Source organism: Pecten maximus, chromosome 16, assembly GCF_902652985.1.
Source record: "Pecten maximus chromosome 16, xPecMax1.1, whole genome shotgun sequence".
NCBI classification, from domain to species: Eukaryota; Metazoa; Mollusca; class Bivalvia; order Pectinida; family Pectinidae; genus Pecten; species Pecten maximus.
The window spans coordinates 26879254-26900584 of record NC_047030.1 but is presented as its reverse complement, the minus strand read 5'-3'; the positions used below and the strand labels follow the sequence as shown (position 1 = coordinate 26900584).

Sequence of the window (21331 nt, the reverse complement as noted above, 5' to 3'; positions counted from 1 at the left end):
TACTTGTGTTTGGATGGTAATCTATCTTAATGGAGGGGGGACTTCTGTGGTACAAACTACTACATATAACCAGTCCAAGGGTATAATCTACCTGAAGTGGTAGACAGTTTCCCAGTACTGGTGACAATAGAAATCTGCTCTCCTGGGAGATACTTTATGGGACCAGATGCTACGTACTGTTGGTATCTGTACAGTGAGTAAGGGGAATTATAATGAGGACACCTTTCCAGTTCCAGCTTTTATTCTGTATTGTGTTAATATTGGATAACAATCAATTTCTCACACCTCCATTCTACAGTATCGACAATCTACTCCTGATGTTACCTCTCTCTCTCTTCCAGAGCACTGACCTACATTCCTGATGGTATCCCATCTGTCTTTCCCTTCTCGGAGTACAGACCTACAATCCTGATGGCATCCTCCTCTCTGTCTTTCCCTTCTTGGAACACTGACCAACATTCCTGATGGTATCCTCTTTGTCTTTCCCTTCTTGGAACACCGACCTACATTCCTGATGGTATCCCCTCTGTCTCTCCCTTCTTGGAGTACAGACCTACACTCCTGATGGTATCCTCTCTGTATTTCCCTTCTTGGAACACCGACCTACATTCCTGATGGTATCCCCTGTCTCTTCCTTCTCGAAGCACCAACCTACATTCCTTATAATATTCCTTCAATCTCTTTCAGTCGCTGAGTTTTGCTAAAATTAGGATTTACTTGAAATGAAAATCATCTGACCGATGTTGTCCGTCCGGCGTCCGTCAAAATTTTCTTCGTCCGTCAACATTTGCTTCAAATCCCTACTGGTTATAAAGCTCTAAATGGATTATAACCAAATTTGGTCAAAAGATCCTTTGGGGGAGGGGGAACAAATTTTGTTTTGATGACAATTCTGACCCCCAAGGGGCCAGAGGGGTAGGGTCAGATAGGGAAAATAGTGGTAATTTCTTAAAATCACTACCGCAGGCGGTATACAGAACATCAACAACAGCGTTGTCGTTTCTAATTATAGGCTTATCTCTATGTCTTATGTAATCATAACATGTTAATATAATGTATTTTGTTTATTTCAGGTTGCACTGGCCTTATCCAACTGATGGATACCAATGTCAACAAGGTGTTTAAGCAGAGAATGCGACAACAGTGGGCAACCTGGTTTCAGTCAGCACAGTGGAACAAGCGCGGGAATCTGATTCAACAAACGAGACAGAACGTCATTGACTGGGTTAGCATCGTGTGGGAGAGTGTGACGGAGACTGCCATGATCGGCGCCTTCATTTCATATGGCCTGTCTAACGCTTTGTCCTGTTCTGAGGACAACTTGATGTCCCAACGCCTACATCAGTGACATCAACAGTATAACGATGTTAGAGACAGAGACCTTCAGGAGGAGTTGTTGGCTGCACGAGCTCATGTTATCCTGATCGACAGTGATGAGACAATGGTTTGATCCCAATGACTAGGTAGGAATCATGTCTAGTGTGTGAACTCTGGTTTTGAACTGTGATTATTCGATTGGATAATATTGAATAATATTGGACGGTACTGGACATTGCCCGTTAGTACTTTATTTATTGTTTTCCAATAATAATGTGATATGTTCGTTATCATTGTGAATAAATTAAAAATTAATACTTGTGTATTACTTGTTATTTGATTGCAATGCAACAAAAAATGAATAAATATAAGTGTCATCAACTCATTTATTATGGTCATTGCTATTATCCAAAATGGCAGACATCACGACGAACATTTGCGGTAAAATATGGGAAATAAAGGTAATTCTTTAAATCACTACTTGTCATAAAGTTATTGATGGATTTCAACCTAATTTGGTCAGAAACATCCTTTGGAAAGGGAAACAGATTTTGCATAAACAGTGACTCTGACCCCCAAGGGGCAAGATGGGCAGGGCCCAATAGGAGAAATAGAGTTAATTTCTTTAAAACGTTCTTTAAAATGCTACTAGTCATAACGTTGTTAATGGATTTTAACCCACTTTGGTCAGACACATCCTTGGGGTAAAGGAAATAGTTTTTGCATAAATGGTGACTCTGACCCCAAAGGGGCCGAATAGAGGAAATAGAGGTTATTCCTTTAAATCGCTAACTTTCAAAAAATCCTGCATGGACCAAAGTAGAGAGTCTACAGGTTTCTAATTGATTAGTCATATGCATATATATTATGTAGTGATAATGTGCAAGTGGAAAGCATGTCACATTGATACTATTGATGACCAATTCGACCTGTGACCTTTGGTGACTTATATATCACTCTTCACATTGTTCTATGTTGTGACTTGTGCAAATGAAAAGTAGGATAACATCTAGGATGAACACCATATGCTGCAACATTAGGTCAGTGACCTACGTTTTAAATAATAATGATAGGACAACAGAAATTGAAATCTAGGATGATAATTGCATGCCGATAACAAATATTGCAAAATTAGGTCACTGTGACCTACTTTTCCAATAATTATATTAGTATTACAGAAATGGATATCTAGGATGAGAAAGGCATGCCGATAGGAAATATTGCAAAATTATGTCAATAATTTTATTTGCTATTTGTGAATGCAAAAAGAATTTTTAAAATTGGAAACAAAAATATTTTGGACTCAAATAGGGCCCTAGAATGGGTCACTTTGGAGTGCTGCGGTGACTTTATCAATTGACTGAACAAGCAGAAACTTCGGGGCTGACAGAATGAAATATTTGCCATTTAAACAAAAAGGAGACAAAAAGTTTTTTCGCCAAAAAAAACCCTAAGGGGGGGTTAAGTCCAGGGTTTTTTTTAGGGCTGAAAATGTTTTCGGCTCCAATTTCAAAAATTCTTTTTTAGATCAACAAAGACTGTTTAGAAACTAAAATCCACCAAGGTTGAGTTCAATCAAACTTTTATTAAGGCAAGCAAGCAAGGTCAAAGGTCAAAAATTCTTCTTGTGTTGGATAGTCTGTTACTTACCGAGTCCAAAAATGTAAATCATCCCTTCCAGTGACCTATAATAAAGTCACAGCAGAGGAACAAAGTTTGAGGGGGGGGTGGGTACTTTAACCTTGACCCCCATTTTTTGTTTATGTGTCTATAGAAAGCACATTTATTGCCTTTTCTATTTTTCTATCAAGCACTTGCAAATGACTCAGATGATGACATTGATGATGACATTGACTGAAGTCCGGACAATTAGTAACATTGCATATAATTTTGGTTGTTGTATTAGTGCTCCCCTTTCTTGGGATTGTAAAGTCGCGTCTTTAATCACTTTTTCTCTCCATCCTATATAGGCTACCTTAGACAAAGTCCTAGATACTGCTTTACCCTTTTGTCTGAAATTTGTCCGTAATTAGTCAATATAGAGATACATCAGTCAATATAGAGATACATCAGTCAAGATAGAGATACATCAGTCAATATAGAGATACATTAGTCAATATAGAGATAACGGTCAATACAGAGATACATCAGTCAATATAGAGATACATCAGTCAATATAGAGATACATCAGTCAATATAGAGATACATCAGTCAATATAGAGATACATCAGTCAATATAGAGATACATCAGTCAATATAGAGATACATCAGTCAATATAGAGATACATCAGTCAATATAGAGATAACGGTCAATATAGAGATACATCAGTCAATATAGAGATAACGGTCAAGATTGCGGTGTTATAATTTGATACACCTGAAGTAAGGAAAAAGAACAGATTCAAAAATATAAAGATTCAAATTAATTTATTCAACAGGACAAGTGTGAAAAATACCAGAACAGTACATCGGGATTGTACACAACTAATTAATTGCAACCACAAAGTACCAAATTAATAATTCAAATCTCACACATTTACAATGCTCTGCCCACACAGTTCCAATTAAATATTTGGACTTTGAAGAAAAATGTCATTTACATGAGATGGACATCTACATGTATATACAACAACATACTCACTCACTCTATAAACCATTACCATAAAAAATAATCTACCCAACACACCAATATCACAGATATATGACCATTGTAAAAATAAATCCACAAATACCACTTAAATCAATACACTCCTTACACAACTACATCAATGTGGCATTCCATCACAATAATACACAAAGAATTCTATAATTCATACGGTTTACACTGTACAAACATCTCAAACCACAATTGTACAATCAATTCAACAATTCCCCCCCCCGATACTTTTTAAATCAACTAACTAAAATATACAGCTACTTAACAGCATTTCATAAAAATATTTTTTGGAAAGAATCCATTACTAAGTCAGGATTCATGATTTCTACTGATACACTATTAATACATGACATTTTTATTGAACTGAATTAATTTACTTGTAACAGGAGTGTGTTGGGCCCAGTTTATGTATGTAAACAGCACCCAACTCGCCCTGGCCTGTGTATACCGATGTAATCCAGGTTCGATTGGGTATTATGTACTTGTTTGTTGGGGAGAGGAAGAACAGACACTTGAATAAAAGTTAACAATTTATTATGAATAACATAAATATTTACAATAATTAACACATGAACAGAGACAATCAGCCTAGGCCTAGCCAACCAATAATACTACATCCTACATATACCGACCCCCCATACCCGTCAATATCTACGAAACTAAACCCATCACGGCCCACTCCTAACATTATTTACCTAAAACCTAACCTAACTATAAATACCTGAGAAGAGAAAGTGACAGCATGCAGGAACTCAATCCGTCAGACTGCCCAGTATACAAGTAAAATCCTGAATTTATCACCCAATACGAAACTAAACAACCAATCACGACACAGGACTCACAGAGGTATACGAGTAAGACAGACAATCACGAGAAAGCAAGCAACAACTACATGACAAAAATATCAACACAGACAGGGCATGTGATTGGAGTACAACAACGGTCACAGTGACAGGTACACACACACAATACACAACATAGAGAAAAGCTTGACTAGTCAGCTTACCCTGACAACATACAAACAGGAACATCCCCCGCTACACAACTCCCTTCTTTGAAAAATTAAGTCCCCGTTTGAACAACATTGATTTAAACTTGAAATATATATAACATTTGTAAAGTATCAACAGTGAAACAAAATCAACGTTTATCAAATAGTAATCAAAGTTAACAAGTGTATAGTAAATATCAACAAATATAACCAATAACAAAAATAAACTTTACCCTGCCTGAGCAGAATTATATAGTATACAAACAGAGATCAGAGTTCATAAAATGTTGTACCCTATACTTCACCCGATCACAATCAGAATATCTGTATTTGTAATAAATTGTCCATCAAAATAAACTATCACTGATATTAGACGGCTAATCCTCCATCAGGTCCAGGTAGTCTAGGTCCCCTGTCTCGATCCTGGTTTCCTCCCTGGTGGATCCTAGTCCATGAGTTACAGTGGTGGCTATGGGCTTCCCCTCTTCGTCTCTCCGGAATCTCACCTCCTCATCCCTGCACCGATGTACAAAAGAAGTCTCCAAAGGCCCTAAGCCAGCCCAAGCAGCCATATGTCTCCTCTGCTGGACACTCTCCCAATACGCTGTTAAACGCTCGGGGACTGGTCTCAGAGGAATCAGGACTCCCCCTGTCGGGATGTACTTCCGGTTTGGTCCTTCCACCCCCTCTGTTGCCTTCACTGCCACCTTGGCCTCCTTTGTGGACTTCTGATGCCTCCACACATAGGGACTTATGAGTTGCGGAACACAATACTGGGTAAAGGTTCACAGGGTACACTGGTACTTGACCAGTTCTGCCCGGTGTTTATCCACCCAATGGATCCTCATCCGCTTGTATGTTCTAAAGAACCACAGGCTGGCACTGGACACTGCATGCTCCCTTCAACCCACCATATCCAGTCATTATTCAGCTCATTTTGTTTACCGCTTTCCACAGCTAGTTGGAGCACATCCATCACTAGTTATCTGTTAATATATAATTAATAGCAAGTGCATTTAAAGTGAATAATTCATGTAACAATTTTTTATTTTCCTATCTATTCTGGGGTGAATATTTGTTTTGGCTTAATAATTCGCCCAGCTCTAGTCCTCACAGGAGTAGTTACCTCCCTTGGAAAATTAACATTATGGTCCTTATATGACTCTGTATCCTTCCCTATCATCTTCCCCCTTTTCCTCTAACCCTGGTTCCTCCACATCTAGTGGCACTATCCCTGATCCCTTGTCTACCCATGCTTGAGGCTCTGACTCTCCAGTGTAAGGTTGGACATGATCTACGTGGACTGTAATTGGACGATGTTTTGGGGTTTTCTGTATCTCACATGTAACCTCTGATAGTTTCCTAGTTACTTTGTAGGGTCCTGTCCATCACATTCCCAGTTTGTTATTAAGCCCCAGGGAGTACACGCCAAATGTAATCCCCCACTGTATATCTTCTGGCTTTAAAACCCCTATCAAAATAATTTTTCTGCCGTGCTGCTGCAACCCCCAAGTTCCACCTAGCTACATTGAAAGCCTCTCTCATTGCCCCTTGGAGCCAGTCCACATACATATTATGGCAGCAGACTTCAGCCCCTCCTGTTGGCAATCCTAACATTATGTCCAAAGGCAGATTTATTTTGTTGTTATGAAAAACAATAAACCTACATCTATATTGAACACATTTAATATTACTACTTATTTTTACATTATCACTTGTTCCATGGATCAAATTTTCAGGATTATACATTTAATGACCTGCAAGGAGTCCTGCCTCTGCCCTGCTTCTCCCCCTGGCTGTTCATAAAATGTCCTGTCATCAAAAATATATAGTTACCATTTCACATAGACATACAGATTTTACTTCATCTGAAGTGTAGCTTTTATTTTGTTCAATAGATCAAGTGACCAACTTGTGCTGAGATAACTCCAGGATTGACTACTTGGTATGCAAAGCGGCCATCACATTTGTACTTTTATGAAAGAAAGATACTTTTATCTTTTTTCCCTGTCTTGTTCGGAAAACTTGAAGTGGTCCCATACCTTGGACCACCTAGGGGCCGCCATTTGGTTTACTAGCGACAATTGTAAAATTAGATCCAGTTCAACCTGATTTTCAGAATTCGCAATTCAAGATTTAATTATAAATTATTGAACTTGATGCACCGAAAGTTTTGGTGCACCACACATCACTTATTGTTACATATACTGTTTGTATAATGATAAACCTTGTATATACATTACTCAGTAACTTTTGTCTTTTTTCAGTTACGATTAAAACATTGCAAAATTATATTTTAATAGCTTCCTATAAATATAAGCTAAAATGATATCAATTTCATTGATACATGATATATTTGTATTAGCATGTTTTCTCAGGAAATCAGAGAATTACATCTAGATCAGTTGAGTAGGCTGACTTGCTAAATCTAAAGTTCACTGTGGAATAAAACCAAAGTGTGTTGGTGGATTTAAACTTAACAACTATGAATTCCATATAGATAGATTCCAACCGATGATCAATTATGATCTAACACTAGCTTTACCTGTATATGTGCACAGTGGTAAAATCCAAGATGGCTGCCTGTCGGCCATGTTGTTTTCTGATTGGTCCCAAAATGCAATATGCATAACTACAGACCAAGGGGAACCTGCATTTCAGAAAGATCCCTTTAGTACTTTCTCAGAAATAGCAATAACTAGAATTGTTTACGGAGGGACAGACAGACGGACCACGGACCTACCATCTGATGATGGTGGGCTAAAAATCATATCAATATTGATATTCTCCAAAAAATGCATAGTTCAACTAAAATATGCTTGCAAAATATGCATATGCCCTCATCTTAGATTTCATGATAGTGATATAAAATATGCAATTGGTTTAAATATTAGTGAAGATTGATTCAGCTATAGTTTAATCACGGAGTCTAACAAAAAGTTTGATTCTGATACAGACAGAAAACAGAAAGGGCAATCCTGATGCTCTCTATACTAAATCATCAGAACATGATAATATATATTCCAGCATGAAAACAATATTAATTTGAAATTAAATATAATTAGTTGAATATTATATATTCAGTATTGCAGATTTTACTTATTGCTATCAGAGTTACCATAACAAATATGATGTCATTGTCCTCCTCCATATTGTCCTCAGCTTCTGCTATCTCATGTTTGGGTGACCGTACCTATAGCAAGACCAATCATTGTACAGTCCATAAAATATAATACAGTACAGAGTGGTGATAAGGCTGAACAGTACCAGTGTTAATGTTAATATATAGGCATGGTGTGTGGGTAGAGGTAGTGTGCTGTGTATTTATATGTTAGAAATTCATCTATCACAAAACTGGACCATTCTACCATGTCATATGGAGATGTCATAAATATTGTAAGACACATAGAACATGTGATATCAGAAATATTCTATGACATCACATTAACTGTATGACGTCTCTTAGACTAGATCTATGTAGTGCAAAACATACCCCCATGTCGGAATTTGTCTAATTATATAAAGACTTATTTCAGTTTTCATAAATATGATTTGTGTGTGATAAACAAAATCTTCCCTTAAGGACCAGGACATTTGGAATTCATTAAACTCATTCAATAGTTAGATTATACTCAAAACAACTAGCCAGGAGTGGCAGTGGTATCATCAAACAAAACATTCTAAAAATTGTGCGAAAGAGATTAGTTAAATATTAGATCTGATAGAGCTATGGTTTAATTTTTTTTATGATCATTTAAAGAAGAATGTTCAGAATACATGATATACCACTTTTTAAAATGAACTTTATCAAAAACATGGTTATACCTGGTACCATATTTATCCAATTAATATGCCCATGTCTGGTGTTTCACAAACGTGTATGAAAACACAGACATCAGAAACTGAACATATACAAATATCATAAATGAGTTCAAGTATTCCAGATGTTAACTCTTTCAGCCCCAGCACTGTTTACTGATAAGTGCCCCAGCACCCACTGAGACTGTCATTGCTGGGGCATGTAATGGGTGTACTGAAGGAGATTTTTGACATAGCTCTCCTGTAGATACTTGTCCTTGGTCATGTAAGGGAAGTAATCACTAAGGAGTGGCATCAATACTGTCAGGCTCCTATATCAAACAACACAACAAACAACTCTGTTATCACTGAGGAGTGGCATCAATACTGTCTGGCTCCTATATCAAACAACACAACAAACAACTCTGTTATCACTGAGGAGTGACATCAATACTGTCAGGCTCCTATATCAAACAACACAACAAACAACTCTGTTACCACTGAGGAGTGGCATCAATACTGTCGGGCTCCTATATCAAACAACACAACAAACAACTCCGTTATCACTGAGGAGTGGCATCAATACTGTCTGGCTCCTATATCAAACAACACAACAAACAACTCTGTTATCACTGAGGAGTGGCATCAATGCTGTCAGGCTCCTATATCAAACAACACAACAAACAACTCTGTTATCACTGAGGAGTGGCATCAATACTGTCTGGCTCCTATATCAAACAACACAACAAACAACTCCGTTATCACTGAGGAGTGGCATCAATTCTGTCGGGCTCTTATATCAAACAACACAACAAACAACTCTGTTACCACTGAGGAGTGGCATCAATACTGTCTGGCTCCTATATCAAACAACACAACAAACAACTCCGTTATTACTGAGGAGTGGCATCAATACTGTTTGGCTCCTATATCAAACAACAAAACAAACAACTCTGTTATCACTGAGGAGTGGCATCAATACTGTCGGGCTCCTATATCAAACAACACAACAAACAATTCTGTTATCACTGAGGAGTGACATCAATACTGTCGGGCTCCTATATCAAACAACACAACAAACAACTCTGTTATCACTGAGGAGTGGCATCAATACTGTCTGGCTCCTATATCAAACAACACAACAAACAACTCCATTATCACTGAGGAGTGGCATCAATACTGTTTGGCTCCTATATCAAACAACACAACAAACAACTCTGTTATCACTGAGGAGTGGCATCAATACTGTCGGGCTCCTATATCAAACAACACAACAAACAACTCTGTTATCACTGAGGAGTGGCATCAATACTGTCAGGCTCCTATATCAAACAACACAACAAACAACTCTGTTATCACTGAGGAGTGGCATCAATACTGTCTGGCTCTTATATCAAACAACACAACAAACAACTCCATTACCACTGAGGAGTGGCATCAATACTGTCGGGCTCCTATATCAAACAACACAACAAACAACTCCGTTATCACTGAGGAGTGGCATCAATACTGTCTGGCTCCTATATCAAACAACACAACAAACAACTCTGTTATCACTGAGGAGTGGCATCAATACTGTCGGGATCCTATATCAAACAACACAACAAACAACTCTGTTACCACTGAGGAGTGGCATCAATACTGTCGGGCTCCTATATCAAACAACACAACAAACAATTCTGTTATCACTGAGGAGTGGCATCAATACTGTCGGGCTCCTATATCAAACAACAAAACAAATAACTCTGTTATCACTGAGGAGTGACATCAATACTGTCAGGCTCCTATATCAAACAACAAAACAAACAACTCTGTTATCACTGAGGAGTGACATCAATACTGTCAGGCTCCTATATCAAACAACACAACAAACAACTCTGTTACCACTGAGGAGTGGCATCAATACTGTCGGGCTCCTATATCAAACAACACAACAAACAACTCCGTTATCACTGAGGAGTGGCATCAATACTGTCTGGCTCCTATATCAAACAACACAACAAACAACTCTGTTATCACTGAGGAGTGGCATCAATACTGTCAGGCTCCTATATCAAACAACACAACAAACAACTCTGTTATCACTGAGGAGTGGCATCAATACTGTCTGGCTCCTATATCAAACAACACAACAAACAACTCCGTTATCACTGAGGAGTGGCATCAATACTGTCGGGCTCTTATATCAAACAACACAACAAACAACTCTGTTACCACTGAGGAGTGGCATCAATACTGTCTGGCTCCTATATCAAACAACACAACAAACAACTCCGTTATCACTGAGGAGTGGCATCAATACTGTCTGGCTCCTATATCAAACAACTCTGTTATCACTGAGGAGTGGCATCAATACTGTCGGGCTCCTATATCAAACAACACAACAAACAACTCTGTTATCACTGAGGAGTGACATCAATACTGTCGGGCTCCTATATCAAACAACACAACAAACAACTCTGTTATCACTGAGGAGTGGCATCAATACTGTCTGGCTCCTATATCAAACAACACAACAAACAACTCCATTATCACTGAGGAGTGGCATCAATACTGTTTGGCTCCTATATCAAACAACACAACAAACAACTCTGTTATCACTGAGGAGTGGCATCAATACTGTCGGGCTCCTATATCAAACAACACAACAAACAACTCTGTTATCACTGAGGAGTGGCATCAATACTGTCTGGCTCCTATATCAAACAACACAACAAACAACTCTGTTATCACTGAGGAGTGGCATCAATACTGTCTGGCTCCTATATCAAACAACACAACAAACAACTCTGTTATCACTGAGGAGTGGCATCAATACTGTCAGGCTCCTATATTAAACAACACAACAAACAACTCTGTTATCACTGAGGAGTGGCATCAATACTGTCGAGCTCCTATATCAAACAACACAACAAACAACTCTGTTATCACTGAGGAGTGGCATCAATACTGTCTGGCTCTTATATCAAACAACAAAACAAACAACTCTGTTATCACTGAGGAGTGGCATCAATTCTGTCGGGCTCTTATATCAAACAACACAACAAACAACTCCGTTATCACTGAGGAGTGGCATCAATACTGTCTGCCTCCTATATCAAACAACACAACAAACAACTCTGTTATCACTGAGGAGTGGCATCAATACTGTCGAGCTCCTATATCAAACAACACAACAAACAACTCTGTTATCACTGAGGAGTGGCATCAATACTGTCAGGCTCCTATATCAAACAACACAACAAACAACTCTGTTATCACTGAGGAGTGGCATCAATACTGTCAGGCTCCTATATCAAACAACACAACAAACAACTCTGTTATCACTGAGGAGTGACATCAATACTGTCTGGCTCCTATATCAAACAACACAACAAACAACTCTGTTATCACTGAGGAGTGGCATCAATACTGTCGGGCTCCTATATCAAACAACACAACAAACAACTCTGTTACCACTGAGGAGTGGCATCAATACTGTCTGGCTCTTATATCAAACAAGACAACAACTCTGTTATCACTGAGGAGTGGCATCAATACTGTCTGGCTCTTATATCAAACAAGACAACAACTCTGTTATCACTGAGGAGTGGCATCAATACTGTCGGGCTCCTATATCAAACAACACAACAAACAACTCTGTTACCACTGAGGAGTGGCATCAATACTGTCTGGCTCTTATATCAAACAAGACAACAACTCTGTTATCACTGAGGAGTGGCATCAATACTGTCGGGCTCCTATATCAAACAACACAACAAACAACTCTGTTACCACTGAGGAGTGGCATCAATACTGTCTGGCTCTTATATCAAACAAGACAACAACTCTGTTATCACTGAGGAGTGGCATCAATACTGTCCGGCTCCTATATCAAACAAGACAACAATTCTACACAAATATACAAAGAATACATAACATAAGGGTTGAGATAAAGAATTGAAAAGGAGATATTCAATTAACACAATCTCAAAAGAACAGATTTAGAGTTTCCAGTTCAAACATTCCTCCTCTTTAACACCCTGATTATTTCTGAACATTAACTTACATTGGTAAAATGTTAGATATGGCCTTGATCCCCAAATGGATGTTGATGAAGCTTGTCCTATGACTTTCAAAAATTCTCTGTTACTGTACAGACCACGTAGGTTGCTGCTTTGAAAGTCGGCAGCTTCAAAACTCTATCTTTAAAAGGTTACAGTACAGTAACGATATTTTAGACCCGAAAAATCTTTTGTAATATTCATGGCAGAAATTAATATCAGGAATTTTCTAAATATACCAAACAATGTTGTTCTTGGCGAGGAAACAGTTTCAAGACTTCGGGACATTGTTAAAAATTCTGCATCTTTAGGCCAGGCATTGTTCTGTATTCGCCTGGACTGTGCCGCATTTTGTGATGGGTGTTATTTCTGTGACAACTCAAAAAACACAGCGTAATTTTGGACATCACCTTATTATGAACTCTCACTAAATAAAAATTTCGGCATTTTGGACATTAATACAAAACAAGATAACTTTGGATTCATCATCATTCTGGACTTCAGTTAAAACAACCAACATCTTCATAATTTACCAAAATGGAGTCAATGGACACGGACATGAGAAAGGTAGAGACATGGGCTATTCAAAAAAAGATCACCAAGGAGTCTCTAAAAATATCATTTGGCCTTGGCTTCCAATCTATGGAAGCGCTTTCCTGTCTTAGTCCAGAAGATTTGTCAAAAGTGAAAATACCCGTAGGACAGGCAAAATTAATAATTAAGGCGGTGAAGCAGACCTTCATCCCAGAGCAAGCCCAACAACCCGGCAAACAAGCGTCTGACCAGCAAGAGGACAATGACCAAGACAATGATCATGATGACCTTTCCCAGGATCAGGACATTCTCGTGAGGGAAGTCCTATCCAACCTTCGGAGAGCACGAGGACAGCAGGGAGGTGGACCAGTACTCCCTAGCACTAGACACTAGCACAGATATTGCAAGGTGGGTACCCATGGCAAGATCCCCAGGTCCACCTAAAATCTCTCAATCAGACTCGTGATGGTGGGCGTTTGGACATCACTGATTTTGTTAATGGGGGGTTGCAGACTGAGAAGGTTGTGACTGAAAATGACGATTTTCAATTTGTATATAAAACTGGACCACTTAAACCCAAACTGGAAAACATATCTCTGACTCAGTGGTCCAATGCAAATTTGGCAATTTTGTACAAATTAGTCCAGGATGGTATTTTACCCAAAGATAATGTGTTTGACTATCTGTCACACAAATCCAGAATCTATCGTTTGATATCATCGCATGAGATGGTGTCCGTCTTTCTGTACGATAGAGAGTATAGGCGCCTTCAACATGCACACAAATTCCGTTGGGGCACTGTGGTGTCCCACCTATCAGATGAGTTTTTACGACTCAGACATTCTCAGCCTTCTCAGTCAGCAACACAGAAGAAAAAATTTTCTTCTAATTCAAGCTCAGCGAAATTTGCTAATTTTACTCCCCAGGGAAAGGAGATCTGCAAAAAATTTAACTCAAAAGGGGGTTGTCTGAGCCAATCATGCAAATATGAACATGTATGTTCTATGCCAGGCTGCTTTGCTGCGCATGAAAGGGGTAACCATGCATCAAAAAACTAGTTAAAGTTAAACCCTCACCAAGTTCGAACTTCACAGCCTGGGAAAATGAATTAAAAAATGATGTAGACAAGAATTACATCCTAAATGGAATTAAAAATGGTTTTGACATAATTGATCCCTCATCAAACCCTACTCCGGTCCTTTTAAAAAACCACCCATCTGCAAGAATTTCGGGCCCACTATATCAGAAAGCAACAGACCAAATTTTGACAGAGATTGAAAATGGGAACTATGTTGAAGTTCCAAACCCACCAAAGGTCATAAGCCCTTTGAGGGTCATACCAAAACCTGATGGGGGTGTCAGGTTGATACATGACTAGTAGACCTGAAGGACCAGCAGTAAATGATTATGTTACCGACATTCCCAAGCACAAGTTTAGTACTGTTGATTCCGCTGGAAGACTAGTCTCATCAGACTGTTATATGGCAAAAGTAGATCTGAAAAGTGCTTACCGGGTAGTCCCAATTAGTCGAAAAAGTCAGATGGTGACTGGCATTCATTGGGAATTTCAAGATGGTACTCGTTATTTTATAGATAAAAAATTACCATTTGGCTCTCGTTTAGCACCTAGTATCTTTCATAGACTTTCCCAGGCTGTGGTTCGTATCATGAACCGTAAGGGTTTTCGTAACATAGTAGCATACTTGGACGACTTCTTTATCTGTGAATTATCTAAGGAAAAATGCATGTACAATTGTATACCTTGAATACCTTATTATACCTCTTACGAAGGTTGGCATTCATGATTAGCTGGAATAAAGTTGTCGATCCATCCCGCACTTTAACTTTTCTGGGTATTGAGATAGATTCCCATGAAATGCATCTAAGGCTTCCTAACGAGAAGCTTCAAGCCCTTAAGTCAGATCTGAACATTTTCAGTTCTCGTCGTCGTGCAACCAAAAAGCAACTGCAATCTTTAGTAGGCAAATTCAACTGGGCATCATCGGTAGTGTATGGCGGGAGAGTTTTCCTTCGCAGACTGATAAATGCTATGTGCACCCTCAAAAAAGATTCTCATAAACTCCGGTTTAATGCAGACGTCCTCCGGGACTTAGCTTGGTGGCATACCTTCCTTCAAACCTTTAACGGTAAATCCCTCTTATTAAACAAAGTCCCTGTTACAAATGTATACACAGATGCTTGTAATGAAGGGACAGGGGGGCATTGGGGCAATGACTGGTTTTACTCCAACTGGTCATCTGACATCCCTGGTGCTAAACAAATGCACATAAATGAGAAGGAAGTTTTAGCTGTATGCCTTGCAGCACATTACTGGGCTCCGGCCTGGGCTAATAAGCGAATTATTGTCTATTCGGACAATATGGTCACTGTATCAAGCATAAACAAATGCACGTCTCGAAATCCTATTGTTATGCGGTTTCTCAGATATCTTTTCTGGCTATCGGCCACACATAATTTCCATTTGTCATCCAGACATATAAAGGGGAAATATGATTGTTTAGCAGATTGTGTGTCACGATTACATGAACAGAAAGCATTTCACACATTTTTATCATTGCTCCAACCCCCAGTCCTTATTTTCTCTTGGTTATACCATATGTCTATCAAGTCTCTTTCCCTTCTTTTATCTAGGCACGGTTTTAAATACCAAGAGGCTGGATGAACAAGTAGCCCTCTTAAGGGCTAACGCCTTGGCTTCTTCTACAAGACGCACATACTGTACCTATCTAGATACATATTTCAAGTTTTGTGGGGACCATGCTATAAAACCAGTTCCTATTTCTACTGCACTATTGACAATTATATCACTAACAGTCTCTTAAGAGGAGCGCGTAGAGTCCTGGGTGACTCTACTTGTCCAAAACTTCCTATAACACCGAACATCCTATTAAAAATTTTATCACAACTGGACCTTCATGCACCACGTGATATATGTTTCTGGGCAGCTTGTTTGGTAGCCTTTTTCTCCTTCTTTAGGAAGTCTAACTTACTCGCTCCTTCTTTAAAGGAATTTAGTCCCGAGAAACATTTGAGTCGTCATAGTGTACTATTCAGCTCAAAGGGGGTAGTCCTGCGTGTCAATTGGTCAAAAACTATACAGTTTCAAGAGAGAACACTCTCTGTCCCACTACCATTAATCATGGCTTCCCCCCTTTGCCCAACACAAGCTCTATGGACATTATGTGAAGGTACATGTATACTGATACCTGTGGATTATAGCCATATGTGCTGAGGACCCAACCTATGGTTGCCCCAAAGGAACATTGAACACTTATATGTTGGATATATGCAGTGGACTTTATCAGGACTAATCTCGTACTCCTGTGCAGTGTGTCATTATATGGACAATGGGCATGCATTTGATCATGGAACGAGATCCCAGCACTTTTCACCGAACTATCTTTCTCAATATTTTATTTTCATCTGTATTTTATGACACATTTTATCTAGTCACTACATAATTATAACTACACTACTCAGGTTTGGGTGTTTGGACAATTTACTACATGGTTTATTACATGTTTTTCCTCTAAATGTACATATGTATCTGTATTAATTATGAATATGTTACGTAATCATTTATGCAATATTATGTAATCCTAGTCAGATTATGTAATGACCTTAGCTATCGCCCAAACCTGATGATCTTTCTAGTTTTAATTCATTTACAACCATTAGTGGGAAGCAGAAAGTTTGTACAAGAAACTTTCTACTTGCATCTACCTGACGATTGAACTATTAATGTATGTATTATTGTGATAATATGTTATCAATTGTGAGAGGAAGCACTCTTACGTGGTCTGCTACACATGTGTTTCTTCTCCGGTTGTGTGTATACAAAATTTTACTTCCAGTATTGCGCATCGGAAATCTCTATATTTTTACACGTTAGAAAATCTTATCCTCTGGTTTGATAACCTATTATAACTTAATTTTGCTATAATCGTGATTTTATAAGCTTCTAACAACGTTTTTATTAGAATATAAGTAACATTTTCTATGTCTCGTAGTCCCGCGATTTACGATCCCTTCGAGCCTCTCGGACTATTTCATACTGCGTAGCGATGTAATCAAATGGTGGCCCAGTTGTGTCTTCCCCTGGGACACAACAAATTTTTCGATAGGGTAAGGAACATCCAATCATTTTGAATCAAGCCAAAATTTGAATATGTATATTGGAATCCCAGATAAACGTCCACTTTCAAAAATTCTCTGTTACTGTACAGACCACGTAGGTTGCTGCTTTGAAAGTCGGCAGCTTCAAAACTCTACCTCTCCCACCCACCCTTTGTTGTAAGTTCTCTTATTTTGGAAAATGTCAGTTAATTGTATCTGTAGAGTAGATTAATGTGTGTGTAGAAGTAGACTTTGTGATAGTATCAGTAGTTTAGAGAGTCAAGCTAAGGTTCCTCTGTCTAGGACAATTTACTACATGGTTTATTACATGTTTTTCCTCTAAATGTATCTGTATTAATTATGAATATGTTACGTAATCCTTTATGCAATATTATGTAATCCTAGTCAGATTATGTAATGACAGATATTTACGCAATATTACGTAACAATGACAATACAGTAATAAACCTTAGCTATCGCCCAAACCTGATGGTCTTTCTAGTTTTAATTCATTTACAACCATTAGTGGGAAGCAGAAAGTTTGTACAAGAAACTTTCTACTTGCATCTACCTGACGATTGAACTATTAATCTCAAAAGAACAGATTTAGAGTTTCCAGTTCGAACATTCCTCCTCTTTAACACCCTGTTTATTTCTGAACATTAACTTACATTGGTAAAATGTTAGATATGGCCTTGATCCCCAAATGGATGTTGATGAAGCTTGTCCTATGATCCTGAAGTTGTTGGCTGTCCAAAACTACACTGTCTAATGAGCAGTCCTTGGAATTCTCCCGATTTCTAAACAAATCATTCAAAATACAGTTTGAGCAAAAGCATTTTTCAAAATATCTTATAGACATAATTTCCATGTAAATCATTTCAAGAAAAACTGGAACAGTATCATATTTCAAAAGTTATCTTATATCAAAATGTGCAATGCAGAAAATTGAATGATGTAAAATTTGATTGTCATTGCATTCCGATCATCATAATTATCAAGACAAGCATTTTTCACTTTTCTTTGATGTCTCTTACTTGGCAGGAAGTGTTTGACAAGCATGTGAAGCCCGTAGATAGTATGTGTGTGCGGATACAAGGTTGTGTAGAAGGGTCTGATACTCTAGGACAACAGCCTGACTCCCTCCTCGTCCAGTCCACTTTCTGTACAAAAAACAACAGTTAGAGTAATCAAACTATTCTACATATCATTTTGATTAAATTCATGTAAATCTACAAATTAGAAATTAGAAAATCTAGAAGTTGGGAAGTGGAGGTGGGGGTGTAAACTTTCCTTTGAGGTGATGTCTCCGTATAGATGTATGTTCTGTATGTTTTAATAAGGCCAGGTTTTTATAATTAAGTGGACGAGTGACTACCCAGCTAGAACATACAACATGTCTAAGTCTTGAATTGACGACAGGATTTATTGATTACTAACTAGGGTCAGCTCACTCAGGACTATTTTTCTATGAACACATATTAATACATAATCCATAACTTTATGACTTCAATCAAGTATTCAACTGAGTACCAAATATCGCGGTATGGTTACAATTAAAGCCAATGCTGAGCTTTTCTGTAAGATGTTTACAGTAAACCTTCAGTCAGTTCAAACAAAATCAAATAAATATTGATTTATACACAACACAAACAGGATGAAAGTTAAGACAAAATTTATTGATTTACTGAAACTTACAACTTGTTCTGACTTTTAATTAAGATTTGGCATTCTCAGGGGCTGCTCATTCTTACATTGAATACGAAGATTAACTAAATACACTTAACTATATACTGCTAATGTTGGGGCGACCCCCAAGCTTGAGTGCACCCAAGCTTATCTCCGAGACTTGGTAGTGAAAGGAGCGATCCCCTTAAACTTGAGTGATCTCAAGCCACAGAGTAAATAGCTGGTAGCAGGCGACCCTGCCGAGACTCATTCAGAGTGGCTAGGTAATTAGTGAACGTGAATTACGGAGCGATCCCCAACAGGCACTTACATTGACTAGACTCTGAACAGCTGGACAAACTCCCCAAGTCACACCTACCTATAACTCAAGATACAAGAATACAATGTACAAGTTACATAAACTACATGCTACTAGTGGGGCGACCCCCATGCTTGAGCGATCCCAAGCTTAACTAAGAGACTTGGATAGTGTAATAGGAGCGATCCCCTTAAACTTGAGTGATCTCAAGCCACAGAGTAAGTAGCTGATAGCAGGCGGCCCTGCTAGAATGTATCAGAGTGACTAGATAAGTGAACGTGAATTACAGGGCGATCCCCGACAGGCACTTACATTGACTAGACTCTGAACAGCTGGACAAACTCTCCAAGTCACACCTACCTACCTATAGTTACAAAAGAACCTGACAATGTACATATCTACATAAGAAAATAAACATAAAATCATTAAGTGAATTGGGGGTGAAAAATTCACCGAATTGCGCATCCAAATCGAAAGAAGTTACAAATAATCTTGAATAAAAGTAACTGAATGAGAGCCCCCAAGAAAATTCTGAAGTGACCAGCATGTAGCAAGGGAACAGTCTGCTGACTGTTTCCCCTATGGGGGTTCACTCTAGCAGGGAAGTGTCCATCCCATTGGACAAACAGATTAAATATAACCAAATTTAGTCATCTGCTATTTGATCAGGGTGAGGCCTGCTTTATGTAATGTATGTGGCCCTGTTCACAGTTGGTGTCCCAGATGCCAGCTGACCCTTTATTTACACAACTGTACCAGTTAATGTAAAAGCAAGCTGATGTAGTATGAGCGAGAGTTGTAGAACTTCAGCACGAATAACTTCACTTGCCAAATTTAGGCCTAAGTCACGCACAAAAATTAGTTCACAATCCTACTGTACACGAAACATGATGAGAACAATTAATTCCTCTTGCAGAAAAGAAAGGAATCCCTATAGAGTTGTAGGTCCGATGACGACATGTAACAAAGGAATGTCCTTGACAAAACGAAGAAAAAGCGTAAACAAATGCACGTGTACAAAACACGTGGAAGCAATGATGTAGCAGACGATTCCGAGTAAATTCAATTACACTTTTTAAATAAAAAATGTCACGATAAAGATATATTACAAACTAGATTGAAGAGATGAAAAAACCACTGCTGCTATGAACGATGACGCTGCCTAGACCGCTGTGGCTGGTATCATGGAGGGCTAGACCCCTCTAGCTTATTGACCATTGGTCAGCTGAGTCACGTGATACGTGAGGATGTTGGTGTTGAATAGAACTCCTTATATACATATGCGCAGGGGAAGGGTAAAGTGTTATATACATACGCGCAGGGGAAGGGTAAAGTGTTATGTATAAACAAATATTTAGTAAACCAAATATACATTGAAACTGATTCAGAAAATAAGCTATAGTTAAAACTATCCAAGTCAATATCGGCAAAAATCTTGGAAAAGAATAAAACAAGACACAAACACATACCTTCCAATGTAAATCTGATACGTAAAATGAAGGCCTGAACAACAGCACATTATAAATGAGTAAAATTATAGTATTTTGATAAATTCAATGTCATTGTTCATTAAACTGTCTTAATTTTGTGATAATTATTATTGCTACTGTATATTAATCATGAAGCTGCTTGGCCAATGTGTAGCTATGGCCCCCAAAACAGTACATGTAACTCAACTTCATTTGCACATACTTCACATGTCAAATGAAAAATATTCTTTTAATCTTTATAGGATTCAGTAATTATGTCATAACTGGTTAATCCTTACCAGCAGAACTCCCACAAGACTTTCATGATCTTTATCCAGGAAAGTGATACACTCCCTCAGGGACTGAATACATGACTTCAGCTCTACAGACTGGAAATAT

At 38.4% G+C, this 21331-nt stretch overlaps 1 long non-coding RNA gene across 2 annotated transcripts; it reads right to left on the bottom strand.

The window, feature by feature from the left end:
- Positions 1–3727: 3727 nt before the first annotated feature.
- Positions 3728–21331, bottom strand: LOC117345356. Of its 2 annotated transcripts, XR_004536418.1 has the most exons (5): positions 21232–21331; positions 18514–18639; positions 18148–18276; positions 8083–8157; positions 3728–5950 (listed from the first exon to the last, which is right to left on the bottom strand). It is a non-coding gene; the product is annotated as an uncharacterized LOC117345356 (long non-coding RNA). The 2 variants fall into 2 exon arrangements; XR_004536419.1 differs by lacking the exon at positions 8083–8157.